General features: G+C 37.6%; 1 long non-coding RNA gene across 1 annotated transcript; it reads left to right on the top strand.

Moving 5' to 3' along the window:
- The first annotated feature begins 4,682 nt into the window (after window positions 1–4,682).
- On the top strand, window positions 4,683–7,293 carry LOC308401913. Its single transcript, XR_013972650.1, has 3 exons — window positions 4,683–4,781; window positions 4,860–5,192; window positions 7,112–7,293. It is a non-coding gene; the product is annotated as an uncharacterized lncRNA (long non-coding RNA).
- The last annotated feature ends 3,475 nt before the right edge of the window (window positions 7,294–10,768 follow it).

Below are 10,768 nucleotides of genomic sequence, written 5' to 3'. Positions count from 1 at the left end.
GACTGTGAAAGTAAAACAGGAAACACACTGACGGAACTCAAGACATGTGGACTTAACAGACTGGGGGAGACAGAACATAGGGATCTGAAACATGGAACAGAAAGGCACAGTAGATCAACATGAACATAACAACGCCACAGGGGAAGAGTAAAACTGAACACGATGAACACAGAAACACCAGACCTCTTCACAATAAAACAAGAAACATAATGAGACGTAGACATGACAACCCAAACTTCACAATGTAAGACACAGACATGAAACACATGAAAAGCAGGGGAGATTTACCATAGTTGGAAACACGAGGGGGAAATAATAAGAACTAGAAACACTTAAGCATGATAACAAATGAACTTAGGAACCTGAAGGGCTTACATAAACTAAAACATCAAAATGAACTAAAACTCAAAACACTGGGTCATAAGACCCAGGATCGTGACAGTTTTATTGCTTTTGATTTGTAGTTTGGATTTTTGTTACACCACTGGTGGGAGGCCCTTTTTCTAGCTGTAGATCACCAGTGTGGTCCTGCAGTTGGGTTATCCCCCAGTGCTACACATTAGTTTGTTGTAATATATTAAAATTTTCTTTGTTTCTTTTATTCAGATGTGGAGTGCCGACGTGGAGGAGACTAGGGTGCCTTGGTGGTGGGATCCCTTGAGTGTACACACCTGCCTTGTTTAGTTTATTAGTGTGAGTGTGTGATAGTGTGCTGCACTTGTGTTTTGGTGTGTTTTCTTTCTTTAGTTTGTGTGTGGCATCCCTGCCCCTCCACTGGTAAGCCTTAGCTCTGGATACCTTTTTAAGCATATTTATACTTGGATATTTATGATTGTGCTTTTATATGGTGTTTTAAATAATTATTAATAAATTGTCAATTTGTTTATCATTGAACCTCGTCTCTGGACTGAGTATAGCGAACCTAAGTGCCTTTCTGGTGATTTAGTGTTACTTTCAGTATTCTCTGGGTGAAATTCCCAGGGTGGCGTTGTCTTTTTAAAACTGCAAAGAGTATTTACTTTATTTCTACCTCGTCCTGCCACACTCGGCGACAGCCCCAAAACATCACTGCTCTCGAGAAGATCTGCATGGAGGAATGGGCCAAAATACCAGCTACTGTGTGTGCAAACCTGGTAAAGACCTATAGTAAACGTTTGACCTCTGTTATTGCCAACAAAGGTTATGTTACAAAGTATTGAGTTGTATTTTTGTTATTGACCAAATACTTATTTTCCACCCTGATTTACGAATAAATTCTTTACAAATCCTACCATGTGAATTCATGGATTTTTTTTTTTTTCACATTCTGTCTCTCACAGTTCAAGTGTACCTCTGGTGCAAATTACTGACCTCCATATCTTAAAAGTTTATTTTGTGACCCAGAAAGAGTAATATTTTAAAGTCCACCACTCTGTGTTCCTCCGCCACTGCCTCATTTGAGTTTTGGACGAAATGGATTCTGGGATATTGCATTTCGTCATTTTGAGCTGATTGGAGACCAAAACAGCCAATCAGATTTTTTTGCATCCAAGTCTGTGATTGGCTGGTTTTCTGGCACAAATATAACGATGTACAGAAAGAGTTGAGCACGCATGGGCAGAAATGTTGAGAGCGCAAGCAACACATTGCAAGCGAGCACAAGTGCAAAAACTGAGTGAGAGGGGCTGCTATTGTGTGTGTGTGTATGTGTGTGTGTGTGGACGCCACAATAACGCCATAATAAACAGCCTGTTAAAAAGCAAATATGAAAATATATGTTTGATAACAAATTCCCAGCGTAACATAGGAGTGAGTGACCACTACTATCAACACTTCATAAAACCTTTTTAACTACAAAGTAAATGTTCATCATAGTACTACATCTTATTTATTTTACCTTTTTTATTAATATGAACACTGGCATTGTTTCAGTAAAAATGACAGGGAAGAACATAGCACAAATAATTCCCTGTAGTACGATTTAAACATCTTCCCAGATTAGCAGATTGTGATAATTTAACATCTCAATTTCATTTTTCTATTCTCATCACATGTTTACAACCTTAAGAAAATTATTGCGGTTTACATACCTGTTTCCTGTTTACATTGTTGTTATAATCCAGGGCAGCAAGCATGGAGGCGTGGATCATCACATCGTATCCAAAATGTGTTCTCTTAGGGAGGTAGTTGATACCTGTAACAAATCTGAAATCAAGAATATCATTTATATCTGAACAATATAAGATTAGAGACTATATAAGTGAAATAAAGTAATGAAATAAAGTAAATCTTTGTTATATGATCCAGGTCTTTCAAAAGCCGCTTGTCTGTCACAATCTTCACAAGTGCAATGTGGGCTTCAGATCCTGGCTTTAACCAAAGTTTGCATCTCTGGACTGTGTCATCAAGGGGGTTATGGGCACATTGGTGATAATGTCTGTTCCCTTGCCATTCATGTCGGTTGGTTACATGGTCTATTACTGATATCCTTTTCTCCTTCAAAAGCAAAACATCCTCCTCACAAGTTTGTGTGCTCTAACACAGATGATTGATGATGGATGGAATCCAAGCTCCCAGACCTTCACAAACCTCTCTCTTAGATTCAGCTGCAGATTTTTGGACACTCCTTTAGCCAAATTCCAGGGATCAAATTGGTGAAGCTTTTTGAGATTGCTGACCCTCGTTTCTTTTAAAATTTTAGGATGTCTGTCAGTGGAAATGGTTGACACCTTCACTTTATTTTCCTCTATGGTTTTGAGAGGCTTTCACTCGCTTTTTGCAGACCCGTCGTCTCCTTATGTGAAAAATTCTTGTGACTGCATTTGGTTTTAGTGTTTGCTTATAACCAGATGCATCTGTGAGCTCTTTTACCAACTGTGGTCGACTAAATGCCTCGAACGTATCAGGGTTAAAATGGCGAGAGCACAGCTGTGTGTCTTTTGGGAGTTGTACTCAACCGCAAGCATCTTCCTATTGCTTTCTTCTTTTTTTTCTCATTAGGAAAGCTGTGCAGACTTACATCTGTTCCTTTGTTGCCCTTCGACTGAAAATTACAACCAAAAGCTGCACAATGTGGCATGATAGTTCCTCTCCTGCAACCGCAAGTTAGCTGAATGAAAGCGCCTATACTGCCAACAACCAATATATGTCATCCTCCCAGAATGCATTGAGTGCACAAAAACATGGCTGCTCCCACGGCCCCCAAATAGTTATATAATAAAACAACAAAGATTTAATGAATAACGGAAATATTGTAGTTATTCTCAAGTATGTTTTCATGTAGTGGAGATAATTTATAACATATTTTAGGCAACTTGTAGTATTAGTCGGGGTTCCTTTTAATGCTTCAGCGCACCATGACATTTTGAAGAATTTCATGGACTGCTCACTTACAGTTTTTAACCAGAAGCAACATCAGTTAAGTTGATGGCAACACTAAGATATTGTGATTAACAATAACATTCTGTGTGTGTGTGTGTGTGTGTGTGTGTGTGTGTGTGTGTGTGTGTGTGTGTGTGTGTGTGTGTGTGTGTGTGTGTGTGTGTGTGTGTGTGGTGGGGGGTTGGGGATAATAAGATTTAGATGTTAGCATTGTATCGTCATCATATTTGAGTATGTTTGTTCAAGGTTCATTGAGATTGACCACCTGTTAAGGAGCAGATACAGGCATGCACACATGCATGCACTAAAATAAAAAATATATTTCTTGTAAGATTTTTCTTCTGTATTTCCTCAGCACGTGCAGTGGTCTCGATACTGTGTGCATGGATGTTCACAGAGGTAGAAATACAGATACTTTGTTACTGTACTTCAGTACAAATTTCAGTTCATGTATGTACTTTACTTGAGTATTTTTTCTGACTACTTTTTTACTTTTACCCCCTAAATTTTTAAACAAATATCTGTAATTTCTACTTCTTACCTTATCAAAACAGACTTTTGCTTTAACACACTTGAGGGGAGTTATTTTTTCTTCACGTTAGATCAAACTCATTTTAACCTAAACACAAACACGTAAAAAGGAAATCCTGTTCCTGTAACTAGAGCAGGCCTCAAGTGCCAGTTTCCTGCAGGTTTTAGATACCACCCTGGGTTAACACACTTAATTCAAATGATGAGTTCAATACCAGGCTTCTGAAGAAGTCCAAAACAACTCTCAAGCCAAAGTGAGGGAGACAACAACTATTTATTTTTACCTTCAATGATATGTGTTCTATTGCTGGTCTTTGCCATGGCACCAACTTTGCCATTTATTTTCAATATTTAATATGAAATAATCTCAAAATGCAACAGCAAAAAAATGATGTTGATTTATAAATAAATATATAAATAAATATATTAATAGTAAATTAATTAATATTACTCTATTCTAATTCCTAAGAAATGAGTCAGCTTTGACATGTGGTGTTTTTTTGTGTGTGTTTTAGATAGCACAGTAGACAGGAGCGTGGGGGAGAGTGTGAGAGGAATTGACACACTGGAAATGTCATTTCCATTTTTTTTCTATCTCTTAAGCTCAGGATATCATGTGTTCCTCTCAGACATTGCCTGAGCTGGCATCAGGATTTAAAGGTCAAATTTGGTCTGAAACTCCTCATTAGAATGTGATGAATGTATCTTTGAAAAAGTTGAAGGAAGTGCTAAAAAGGAAACGACTCACTAAGTAACTTCTGTTTTCAGATGATAGACACAGACACAGTGAAGAGTCAGACGCTGTTCTTCTGAAGTTTAACAACTTTTCTGCATCAGGATCAAAGTCAGAATGAAAATCTTTCATTTTCTCTTCTTCTGCTTCTTGTCAGGTGAGAACTGATGATCTGATTTTGTCTTTAATGCTGCTTTTTAATTTTAAAAAAATTTCATCTGTTTTCATCTGACAGATGCAGCTGTGCTCGTCAAGGCAAAACACAATATTTGGTCTGCAGCTGAAGGAGTAAATGGCACACTTAACTGCAACTTAACTTTGTCCGGAAGCACAAAGTTCTGCTGTAAAGAAAAATGTGAGCGAGCAGAAGATATCCTCATCAAAACAGATGGAAGGACAGCTCAGAGTGGGAGATACAGCATTAAATATAGAGATGGAGCTTCAGGAAGAGGAATTGTGTTTTTGACCTTCACACACATGATCACGTCTGACTCAGGAATGTACAGGTGTGGTTTGGGAAGATCTGCTCCAGACGCATACTGTGACTTTGAGGTCAGAGTTTCAAATGGTGAGTTTTTACTAAAGGTGACTTAAATGAAAAAGTTCAAGTTCACGTTCAATTTTTTATTCATCACATACACAGTCATACAAGTACAACATGCAGTGAAATGCTTGTGTCCAAGAGAGGGAGGGGGACAAGCTGCAGATGTGGCTGTGCCAAAAAGAAAACAGTGAAAGTACTCACATCAGGGACAAGAGGAGAGAAAAAGAGCTCTACTCAAACTGGGTTTGAGTAGAGCTCTGGGTGGCTGTAGCTCAGGTGGTAGAGCAGGTAATCTACTGATCGGAAGGTTGGTGGTTCGATTCCCGGCTTCCCCTAGTCTGCATGCCAAATATCCTTGGGCAAGATACTAACCCGAAATTGCTCTCCGATGCATTCATCGGAGTATGAATGTGTGTGAATGTCAGTTGTGCTTGTGCGAATGGGTGAATGCACAAGTTGTGTAAAGCGCTTTGAGTGCTCAGAAGAGTGGAAAAGCGCTATATAAGAACCAGTCCATTTACCAAACTGGGCCCCTAACTTGGATACCAGTTTGAGGACAGTAAAAAAACCCCATCTCAGCACAGAAAAGCACATGAATATTCACATCTACACCATGTAAAACGATGTGACATGCAACGGGGGGAGGGTATGAGGTAAGGAATGATCTCGTGTAGACAGCGGGCATCTTGTCCTGCAGCCGTGCTGGACAGACCTGCCATCTGCATCGCGTGGGTAGCAAGCATTGTAGGCGTTTATATATATATATATATATATATATATATATATATATATATATAAATGTATATATATAAATAAATTCATTGGGCATCTTTCTTTGCCTTTAGACAATACTTCTGATGGCAAAAGAATGAAACGGGACAGGCGAAAAAAAATTAAAATAAAATAAAAAGAAGTTAGTCCCTTTTTTTGTTTTATGTGTGGATACCAGGCTCATCTTGTAGCTCTGAGTTCTGATAAACGCTTCAGAAAATAAGACAAATGAAAAAACATTCACACTCTCCCCTGTGTACTTCTAAGACCTCTAACTCTGCCCTTTAAGTTCATAGTAATGCATGTTCTTCTATTTCACAGATCTGGATAAAAACAATGGCTTTTATCACACAGAAATGAAGGGAGAAAACATCACATTAGTATGTTCCATTAATGCGTATGGACAGAGGACGTTCTTTTGTAAGAATGAGTGTAAGAATGAAGGGGACATCCTCATTGACACAACAAATAACAAATCTGTGAGTGGCAGATACAGCATTGAACACAGACCAGGATCCATGTATCCACTGTATGCGACCATCACACAGCTGACCAAGTCAGACACAGGATTGTACAGGTGTGGTTATGGAAACCCTCTGTCTCCTGATTCATACGAGAGTGAATATGTTCTTGTCAGTGATGGTAAGTTTCTGTTCAAAATAGTACAAACTTTTTGCATATTCCATGTGCCTTAAAATACTACTAATGATAAAAGTAGATCACTGCTTGGAAAGTAAAGTAAACACAATCAGAACAACAATAAATAAAATCATGAAACTTTTGGTGATTTTGAGGTGAGATTCTTGCTACTGCCTGAGATCATCTGATACACTGAGTGAAAGATCTATACCTTCCTAACATCAGAGGGTTTGACAAAGAAACAAACAAATGTCCATTTTTTTGTTGCTGTTCCCAGTTTAATGTTTAACAGCATTACCTTATCCATCAGCTGATTTAACAAAACTGCAACTGAACCTGACTATGTGGTCTATCTATTTCACTATGCACAAAATGCTGCATGTAGTGCTTCCTAAATGTTTGTATTAACCTGTATGATAACATGATTTAAATTAGGCTGCATTTGCCTTCATCATTGTTGATTCAATAACCATATGCTTTGTGTTTGTTGTTCACGGCTTCAAACCCACCTACTTCCACACTACAAACAACAGCAACAACACAGAGTGAAAGTGTCACTGCAGGAGTCTCTACACATTGCCCTGACTCCTCCTGGCTTCTGGTTGTGCGTGCGTCCTTGGATGGTGTTTTGCTGATGGCTGTTTTCCTCACGCTCTTCTACATTAGTAAGACAAGGAGGAACTTTGGACTGAACACCAGAGAAAATGACACAAACATGGAGGTGAGTTTGTGTCACTTGTTTTCTGTCTGTTGTTGCAGGTTTCAGTGAGCGTTGTTGATTCATGCTGTCAGAGGGGACTTTCTCAGTGAAATGTACTGAAAAGAGGTGATGTTACCTGTTATTAAAGTTTCTTAAATTAAAGTTTCTTTAATAACACCATCTTCACCAGGCTCTTCAACAACAAGCACCACCATATATTTTTGAACTTTTACAGCCCTATGCCCCTAGTAGGTCTCTGAGGTCGAGTAGTCAGGGCCTACTTGTCTTTCAGTATACGAGATTGAAAACTAGGGGTGATAGAGCTTTTGCTACTGTGGCCGCCAGACTGTGGAATTCCCTTCCTCGGGACTTACGATCCGCTGATTCATTGATTACTTTTAAAGAACAGCTAAAAACACATCTTTTTAAAATTGCTTTTTGTTAACTTTGTTTGTATTTTGTCTTTTAATCTGTTATATTTTGTAAAGCGCTTTGGGTGCCTAGAAAAAGCGCTATATAAATCCAATCCATTATAAAGCACTTTGTGATCTCTATCTAGAAATGTGCTATATAAATAAAAATTGACTTACTTTCTTACCAGCAGAGGGAAGTGAAAACAAAGCGAACAATTGTTATACCAGACAGAAACCTGTTACATAATTATTTAGGTAGAAAACCATACAACATATTTTACTGTCCCTTCTGAGGTTATTCCACAACATCAACATTTCAGGGTGTCATATCTAAAAGTGTGAAAGCACCTTTAGGCCTGTTTCCTTACACTGCAGTACATGTATGCTGCTCTGAAACTTCTTATAATTTTTATATTGTAACATCTGTTTTTGTTTGTTTATTACTCTGGGGGAAAAAACTCTGTGTTTCTTAGTTTTAAACTTCAAAGTGCATAAAACTGTGATGTTACATGAGGTTATTTAAAATCTGTTGTGCATCTCAGGTTTATTGTTGGTGTTTTATTTTCAGTTATCTGTTGGGTATGAGAACTTTGATCCAACCTCCAAACACAAAGAGTCTAAAAGAAGCAGGACCAAACCCACTCTTCATTGTTAAAGACCAAAATCTAAAAAGTAAAAATTAATTTTGGCCATCTACTCTCTGCGGTTATCTCCTCTTCCACACCTGTTTTTTGTTGATATTTTTGGACATATTTCTGAGATTTCACTAAAAGCTCTGGATACGAGGATCACCTCCTATATCATTTGCTTCACTATGCTTTAATGTGTTCCTGTTATATAAATGCTTATATGTATTGGCATAGTTATTTGCAGAGGTGGGAAGTAACAAAGTACATATACTTCATTATTGTACTTAAGTACAATTTTCAGGTATCTGTATTTTACTTAAGTAGTTTCTTTTCTTTTTACTTTTACTCCTTACATTTTTAAACAAATATCTGTACTTTCTACTTCTTACATTTTCAAAATAGACTAGTTACTTTAGGCTTAATGCATTTGAGGGGAGTTATTATTTAATTAATGAGCGCCTTTAAACATCCAACTTAAATAAGAGGGTCTCACGAGTTCAACTGGGACTTAAACCAGCAACCTTTGTGTTATTGCTCCGAGTTGTGCACTAACCCTCTAAAGTTAACTATTAAATATTTTAATCAATTGACATCTTCAGTTTTTACACAGCCTGCTGTATTCGGCTCATATGGACCAGCAACCAAAAAAAAAATCTAACCTGAATTGAATTTAAAATTAATACGTTAATAATTCTGTTTTGCAGTGTTAGTCAGTCAGTGACTGGCTGCTCCCGGATGGGATTAGAACGACGTCACCTTATCCCATAGTCCAGCCATTGATGCCATTCACATTCGTATATACGCAGCTAATCAACATCGTTGACAGCCTATGACAGCGTCCTTATGTGCCGACACCGGTGTTTTAGCTAGCAAAGCGGCGTGGCTGATGTGGAGCCACGTTAATGACAACGTGTACAACCACTGGAGATGTGAGCAGGACAGACAGGACAATTGAGGGAAAAAGTGTGGACTTTATGCCAGTTTTTAAATTGTTTAAATTGTGTTGATAGGCGTAAAACCAGAGTTATGATAAAAATATCTGCAGTGTTTGGTTTTCTTCCTGAATACTATTATTCTGAATATGTTGTTTATATTTACTGCGGGAAGAAACGGGAAAAACAGCGTTTTATAAGGAAAACGCTCGAAAGCCTGTGAGCAAAAACAAAACCAAAAAACTCACCCTTTCCTATTGGTGGAAAAAAGTACCATGTCAAAACGGTGGGAAGTTTTAGGAGTGACGGCGGTGTTTTGAGATGTGAGCGATTTGAGACGTTTAGCGCAAATCTCGTGTAGTCAGTGTGTAGTGTAGTTTTGTTGTGTGTGTCAGAACAATGAGGCGACTGCTGAATGTTACAGGAGTGATACATCTCCTGCAGGTATCAGGCTGTTGTTCTCCTTTATGGTGGACAGAAATTATTTTTTGGAGTGGCACAAATAATTTGTGTGGCATCAAATTTGATGCAGAACAGCTGAATGTTCTGTAAACAGTTTGAAATGTTTATTTAAAAAAACACCTTGGCTGCATTAAAAAAATAAATAGCTGCAAAAAACTTTGTTGTTTGCCAAACTGGGATACTTTTTTGAAGAAGTAACTATATAATTAATTGCTCAACATTGGTCATTATATGCTGTATTTTGCAGACAGGACTCTCTTCCAGACCACAGACTCATACTAATAATACAAGTCAGAGCTTTATAAAAAATTTTAAAAAAAAGAAAGAAAACAAAGAAAGTTGTGTTTTCAAAATTGGAGTTCAAGTTATTTTTACTTCCATTAGGGATAACATACATACTGTTGGGGTTTTCTCTGTATCTATTATTGTAGGATCTACTGTACAATATAAAGCACCTTGAGGCGACTGTTGTTGTGATTTGGCGCTATATAAATAAAATTGAATTGAACTGAATTGAATCTAAATCCCACAGAAAATTTGTGGACAGCATTGAAAAGGCAAATGCAAGCAAGAAGGCCTACAAACCTGACCCACTTACATCACTTCTGTCAAGAGGAGTGGGCCAAGATTCCAGCAAACTATTGTAGAAAGCTTGTTGAAGGATACCTGAAATTTTTGGCCCAAGTGAAACCGTTTCAGGGCAATTCTATCAAATACTAAGGAAGTGTATGTATACTTTTTTTTGATGAAAGTATTACAAAAAACAAAAACAATTTTCCCTCTCTTTATTCTGACATTTCACAAATACAAAAATTATATTCTCGGATTTGATGTTTGATAGTAAAGATTAAAATGTGTTTGCGTTTTTAGTGTATGTAAATAAGTGGTTTCAATTGTATGTGATGAGAGGAGAAACTGACAGAATGAAAGTCGGAACGAGTCATTGTGCTTGTCGCCTTTTCTCCTTATATACCGTATAGACAATTTATAATGTAATGTTTCATACCTGCAGCATAACACACCTGTATCCTATAAATAAACTTGTTGTATAAAT

This window comes from Rhamphochromis sp. 'chilingali' (assembly GCF_963969265.1).
Source record: "Rhamphochromis sp. 'chilingali' genome assembly, chromosome: 1".
Lineage (NCBI taxonomy): Eukaryota > Metazoa > Chordata > Actinopteri > Cichliformes > Cichlidae > Rhamphochromis > Rhamphochromis sp. 'chilingali'.
The sequence above is the reverse complement of the archived record's forward strand: the minus strand, read 5'-3'. Positions and strand labels throughout refer to the sequence as shown.